The sequence below is a fragment of the Miscanthus floridulus genome, chromosome 6, assembly GCF_019320115.1.
Source record: "Miscanthus floridulus cultivar M001 chromosome 6, ASM1932011v1, whole genome shotgun sequence".
Lineage (NCBI taxonomy): Eukaryota > Viridiplantae > Streptophyta > Magnoliopsida > Poales > Poaceae > Miscanthus > Miscanthus floridulus.
Window position 1 is genome coordinate 48770125 of NC_089585.1, and position 7657 is coordinate 48777781.

Below are 7657 nucleotides of genomic sequence, written 5' to 3' on the forward strand. Positions count from 1 at the left end.
GTGAGCGCACCTGCTGCTTCGCCTGCACTTTTGCGGGCTTGGCCGCCCCTCTAAAAAATACATGTCATATTGTTCAGACTAATCGGGTCTAAAATGGGTACGGGCTGCTCTCTGCTCCAATCACACATAAGAAAATTTATGTCCAGGTGAGCGCACCTGCTGCTTCGCCTGCACTTTTGCAGGATGGGCCGTCCCTCCAAAAATATCCATCTGATTGTTCAGACTAATCGGGCCTAAAATGGGCACGGGCTGTGGTCTGCCCCAATCACACATAAGAAAATTTATTACGTGTATAATATAGACTCTTTGTCATGGACCAATATTAGGGTACCCGAAGAGGAGGGGCTAATGGTCATCAACATTAACTCATCCGAACAGTCAAGAGCGCGACTACGGCTCCAACCGACCCCCAGGCGCGCGGGCTCCACCTCGCCCGACCTTTGGGTTTGCACTCCGCCTTACCCGAACCTTGGGTTTGCGCTCCGGCTCGCCCGGCCTCTGGGGGAAGGCTCCGCCTCGCCCGGCCCTTGCGTTTACGCTCCGCCTTGCCCGACCCTTGGGTTTACGCTCCACCTCGCCTCGCCTCTGGAGGACGGCTCCGCCTCGCCCGACCCCAAGGCCGCGAGCTCCGCCTCACCCGACCCCGAGGCCGCGGGCTCCGCCTCACCCGACACTGAGGCTGCGGACTCCATCTAGCCCGATATAGACCCATGCCGCCACCAACCACTCCAGGTCCAAGTGTATAGGCCTGGGTCAAAGCTCTGACACCAGAGAGGAGACCGACACGCCTCGATCTAACCCGCGACCACGACGGGCCATACACGAGGATTCACATCAGGAACAGCATCAGGCATACCGATGATGTTCTGCCTAACCCTCGTACAAACACTGACAGGCGCGTCAGTTCACCACGATGTCCACCAGACGGAGTGGAGCGCCATGACCGACAGACGACGCCTGCGCATAGCGCCAGTGACGGACAGGGTCGCGATGTGGAGTCGTCCCTGTTGACATCTACAGGATCGGTGGGACCCGCATGAAGGATAAGAAGGACCTGGCGATCCTGAAGGCCTTTGGCTCTCTCTGATTCTTCTCTTTCCCTCCGCTGTAACACGTGCTTTCCTTTGGCCTATAAAAGGGAAAGCAGGATGCCCCACGAAGATGATCGGGGGATCGATCGATTGAGGCCAGACCCAATCGAACCATCACAAACTTATTGAACCTCGAATCGACCAGAACACAACACAAGCACACGGCTGAGCAGCAACCAAGCTCTCGGCACTTGTTCACTCTTTCCACCAGAGACTTGGGACATATCCCTCTCTCGCCCGTTTGTAACCCCTACTAAAAACTTTCAGTGCTAGTAACACGAGCAGCAGTGATGAACTGGATGTAGGGACATTCTGCCCGAACCAGTATAAACCTCGTGTCCTCTAAGCATACCATCCGAGCCAAACACGCAATACTAGAAATTGACTCGTTGGTGGTAACTCGAAACACCGACAGTTGGCACGCCAGGTAGGGGCCTTTTGCGTATCTTGACATCCACACTAGGTTTTGGATGGCTAGTCGCAATGTCAGCTAGGTCTTGGGCGCGCATGTGCGCTTCGGGAGCCTATACTTCATCGTCACGACAGAGGGAGAGTTGGTGTGGCCTCTCGTCGCCATCCAACCTCTCCACTGCACCCGCCTTGACACGATCATCGAGGCACTTGAGGAGCTACAGCTACACGCACTAGAGGCCCGCACCCTCGGAAGCTACCAGCTCCTTGACTTCGACTACGGGAGGTTAGAGCGTCACCTCGGCGCCTTCCTATGACCCCGACCGTCCTGGGAGGACCTGCGCTACCTCACCTTCTCGTTCGCCAACGTTATGGCATAGCTTGCCGGGCCAGAACCGCTCTCCCCGGAATACCTCATCCGGAGCGCTCCGACAGCGCTCCCGTTCGATCTCCGCAACGCCGCAGAGACTGTTAGCCACCTTGTGGCACAACGCATGCCTCCATCCCCCGTGAACGACGAGTTCGTGGGGATGACCAAATATATCGTGGAGTCTTTCCACGACCTCCTCGTAGGAGGAACAAACCCGCCCTCCACCACTGACTCTAGCCGGGGGAGCCATCACTCCTCTCATGAATGTTTCATGACAGGTACCCACGAGGAACACGTCAAAAGCATCCACGAGGAAGAGGCTACCCCAACGAACGACCTTGACGACGAGGTCGAGGGGGACACAGGGGCCCCACCTCGCCTGTGGATGGAGCAGCTGAAGGCCTAGCACCAAGAGCTCGAGGAAGCATGACTCCAGCTCGAGCAAGAACATGCGGAGCTTGATCGAGAGATCGAGGGCCACGGAGACAGTGGGCGTGCACGCGCCATGGCCCGCGACATGAATCGGAGGATCATCGAGGACGATGAAGCCTTCCCACACTTTCACCCGGACAAGCCAGAACATCACCGCTGCGGCGGCCTTACGCCGGGGGCTTCCGAGGCCCGTGACACCCGAGGATCATCGGGCCCATCATGAGATTTACATGCTACTCGAGCGTGCGGTGGTGCAGCAGGCCGAAAGCTCGCTGTCTCAATGACGCGAGCTCGATGACAGCCAGCGCACGCCCTCGGAGCGACCCGACAAGGACGTGTCAGTCCACCAGGTGCCACAAAGGCGGCAGGCTGTGCACCGTGGTCCTGGTGCATGAGCGTCTTGGCCGCCACCGTGAAGCACGTGACACCCTTGATGCCCATAGGCGTGCCTGCGATGATGTGAGGGAGGGGGCTAGCCGCGGCTACCACCCTCATTGTGGTGGACGCTATGACAGCGGCGAGGACCGAAGCCCAAGCCCCGACTTGCCAGGACCTTAGGCCTTTTATCGATATATCCTCAACGCCACCTTCCCGCCATGGTACCGACCACCAACCAACATCCCAAAATTCTCTAGGGAAACAAACCCTAGACTATGGCTCGAGGATTATCGGCTTGCTTGCCAGGCAGGTGGAGCGGATAATGATGGTTTCATTATCTACAACCTTCCATTGTTCCTAGCCGATTCAGCACAAACATGGTTGGAACACCTTCCGCCCAACAAAATCCAAAGTTGGGTGGACCTGAACGAGATCTTCATAGGAAACTTCTAGGACACATACATGCGTCCTGAGAACCCATGAGATCTCAAAAACTACCGATAGAAGGCTAGGGAAACCCTTCATGGGTACATTCGATGCTTCTCCCGGCAGTGCAATGAGCTGCCTAACATCACCGACGCCAACGTCATAGGAGCTTTCCTTTCTAGGACCACCTACGAGTCCCTGGTCCCTAAGCTAGGATGTAAGGGCCCACAAACCACCAAGGAGCTCCTCAACATCGCCACCAGCCACACCTCAGGCGAGGAGGCGGTCGGTGTGATCTTTGACCACCTCAAGGGCAAGGCGAAGCGGCATGAGGACGCTGGCGGAGGCGCCTCCAACTGCCCTAGCAAGAAGAACAAGTAGCAGCACGAGGGCTCACTCGTGGCCACCACCGATTGCAAGGGGGGTTGGAAGCCCGTAGAGGGTACCTCGAACCACTTTGAGAAGCTACTCGAAGGGCCATGCTTGAACTATGCCTTCCTTGTCAAGCATCTCTACAAGGACTGTGGCCTCATGAAGTGATTCTTGTTTGGAGGCTCCAACAAGGGGGAGCACAGGGGGGACCCCAACCTGGCCACATACGATGCTAGGGGAATGACAGCGGCTTTTCGACGCTGGATGGCTACCTCATGATCTTTGGAGGGTCGGCGGCATATGACTCCAAGCGCCGCTAGAAGCTTGCGCTCCGCGAGGTCTATACGGCCGAGCCAGTCATGCCTGCCTTCCTCTAATGGTCGGAGTCCACCATAACCTTTAATCAGACCGACCACCCAGAGAGCATCCTGCAACTGAGGAGATATTCGCTCGTGGTCGACCTAATCATCGGCACGAAGCGACTCACCAAGGAACTAATGGATGGAGGCAGCGGCCTCAACATCATGTACGCGGAAACACTCTGTAACACCCTAGGTGTTAGGCTTGCATAATTGCACTTGCATTGCATGAGCATAAGCATCATTCATTCATGCATAAGTATTTTCATATGAAACATTGCTATGAAACATGTGAAACATACTATTGTTCTTCTATGTTTTATTGTATGTATGCTTTATGATCACTGCTCACCTAAACGGTTGTTTAGCCTATTTAAACACCATGTAAACGCTACATGGTGGTGCGCCGTTTTCGTTTAATCACCCGTTTAGCCCATTTAATTGGCCGTTTAGCCCGTTTAATGGGATGTTTTGCCCGAATAATGGCTAAACGGTAGGTGACCGACTGTTTACCGTTTAGCATTTAGGAAAACACTGTTTATGATCATGTGTCGCTAATGCAAGTGGTGATGTTTGGTCACTAAAACACCTTAGCTACACTTAGGATGCCTAATGAAACAATGTTCATGTGGATCACCTTACCTAATTAAGCTCCTAAGTGATGACAAGCTTAGTTTGACCTAGGATGTGACCAATGTATGAAATGTTTGTGGGACCTTAAGGGTGCCTTAAACATGTTTAGAATGTCATATGGAACAACTTTGATATTCATGACTTGGACCAATCTAGCCTCTAAGTCATGGTTATAGTGTAAGTTACTATTTTCATGATATATGTTTGACCTAAGTTGAAGTATAGCATAGATTGTTTGCATGGCAGTGCATCCTTAAGCAAAGTTGTAGTACTTGACTAGAGTAACAACTTTTATTTTTGGGTCAAGAGCTAATTAAGTGCCTAACATGGTCAAATAGGGCTCACAATAATCAACAAATTACTATTTTTCAAACTTAGAATTTTCTCTAAGTCAAAAACCGGTTTACAGTTTCATGTGCCATACTTTGATGCGTTACAATTTGAAAACCAGCTTAAATTAGACCAAGCTCATTCAAGCAAAGTTGGAGTTTACATGTAGCTCTACAACTTTTATTAATGGAGTTTTTGCTAACTCGCCACGGATTAGGAGTACTAACAGCTTGAACATTTGCTGTCAGACGGACTGATGCAGGGTTTGAACCGGCGCCGCGCGCCGTCAGTGGCCAACCACGCCAGGCCGCGGCCACCACATGGTGGCCGTATGCCGGCGACGGCCGAGCTGGTCGGGCAGCAGCGCAATGAAGATTGAGGCGACCCCGCTGCTCCATTCACTTCCCATTCTCTCGCTCTCGCACGCCTTCTCTCTCGCCCGCAAAGCCGCAGCGCCACCATCTCCATCGCCTCTGTGAGATCATCGAGCTAGCACGTAGCCGTCACTGCTCTAGTGTCCAATTGCTTGTGCATGTAGTGTCGCCTTGCTCCGCTCTACCACCTCAAACCACCAATTTTACCGCTCGAGTCAAGGTGAGGTCGTATTTCCAGTCGTCCACCATGGTCGTAGTGCACCGCCGAGAGTGAGCTCGTCGTGGCCAGCCGCAACGCGCGCACCTCCGCTCCTTCTCTCCCTCCTTTGGTCTTTGCCGTAGGTCCTAGGATATTAACCCACTGTCCTTTTTAGATGCTACCGCCCGATTGCATCGGAACACGCCACCGCTCCCGCCATATCTACCGTGACATGCAAGTTCGTCGCCGCCGAGCTGACCTATCGCCTCCATCCTCTCTCGTGCGCCTTAAGTTGAGCAACCATAGACCTAGTAGGTGGCATGATGGAGACCCACCTCTCACCGCCGTTTAGCCAAAACGCTGAGAGCGCCACCGTGCTTTGTTTGCCGCTGCAGCGACATGCACGCGGTCAGAGCTCACCGTCGCATCACCAGATCCCTAACCACCCTAACAACCTCCATTGAAGCACCGTAGAGCAATAGGGCTCATCACCAAGGCAAATGGTGGCAAGAGACCACCGGTGTACTGTCGCACACCCTCCGCCATCCGCCATTGTCACCGGCGAGCATGCTCTGGTGGACCTCCGACAAAACCGAGGGTACCCCTGGGCACGGGAGGTCATGGGGAGTGCAGCGGTGGTGACCTCACCACCGGTGGCTTCCCCATCGATGAGTAGTGGCTGGTCAACCACCTTGCCCTGTCTCTGTTTGACTAACAAATGGGGCCTTTGACCTCTGGGTCTCACGCGTCAGCGGCTATAGCTTTAGGGTTTTGTTTTATTCTTTTCCAAAATTTTGTGCTAACTTTAGAAAATCATATCTGGAGCTATTGGTGTCCAAATTAAGTGAACAAAATTTTGTTGGGTTTCTCATGAAGTGTAGTATTTGATAAAAATATGAAATGCACTGTTTCTAGTATTTTTCTGGGAGAATAAAATAGAGCTAGATAAATGCTTTTTAAATGTTTTCAATCTTGTCAAATGTATAACTTGAGCTAGGAAAGTGATAAAATGTTATTCAAATTTTGCTGGTCTTGTGTTGACATGCTCTAGCTATGAAAAATACTAAAACTACACTAAGCATGCTTGGAATAGGGTCTTTCTATTTAATCTTAAATAATTGCTAGTTTCTAGTGAAAATAAATAAGGTAAAAATGCATAACTAATGATCATGCAAATTTTTACACAGTGTTATGGTACTAGGATGCATGTAACAAAAATATGAAATCTGTTGTTTGACACTTTTCACAATGCTAAACTATTTTTGCTAAAATAATCCTAGGCAACTTGTCATTTTTGTAGAGATGGCTATATTTATCCAAATGGCATGAAGTTTGTACAATAGACTTCTGGGAACATAAGTACGCTACTGTAATTTTCTCAGAATTTATGGTGCACTTTTGATAGATTTTCCTTATTTCACCTTGGTATCCAAATAAATTAATAAATGCATTTAAATAATTTACTTGGGCTTGACCATCATGTTTTCTTGAGTGTATGTGATGCCTATGAACTGTTGGTACCATTGGTTGTGCCCAAATTTGATTGCTTGTATGCAGTGAAATATTAATTGCTCTATAATTTAATTTTAGTGACTGTTCAGACAGTTTCGGTTGTGAAGTAAATTGCATGGGTAAAACGATGTTTGCTGTGAATATTGTCAATAACAAAGTTGTAGATAACTTATTTATCTTGCTTGTGTCCAATTTGCATGGAAATAGGCTAAATGGTTTGAGAATTATAGCTATTAGAAGTTGGTCTCTAGAAATGCTCATTCTCTGGAAATTTCTGGACAGACCTGGGAAGTTTACCTATTTTGACTACCATAATTGTTGAATCACCTATTGGTGATTAAATGAAAGTTGTAGAAAGTTTTATAAGCTTTCCATAAAGTCCAAGATCATAGTATTTGGTTGAGTAGAACTCTTGATATAACCAAATTAAGTAGCTTCTGTTTACAGCAGGAAATGACTAAGTCAAGTATAGTTGTTTGTCTTATGTGATGCTTGTGTAGATGCTTAGGCTAATTGAGATTAGTTGTTAGTTGTAGGTTCTAGGTCTCTTACTGATGATGAACAACTTTACCTTAGGTTGCTAGAACTTAGTGAGTGTATGTTTCTTGTATTATTGGAGAGATATGCACCAACTCAGTAAAAATCAACTAGAAGAAAGTTATACATCTACTTGGTTGACGAGTGTTAAACTTATCATACACCTTATGGATAACCATGCTCATGCATACACAATTTATCATATCATCTAATCTCTTATGCATTCATGGTAC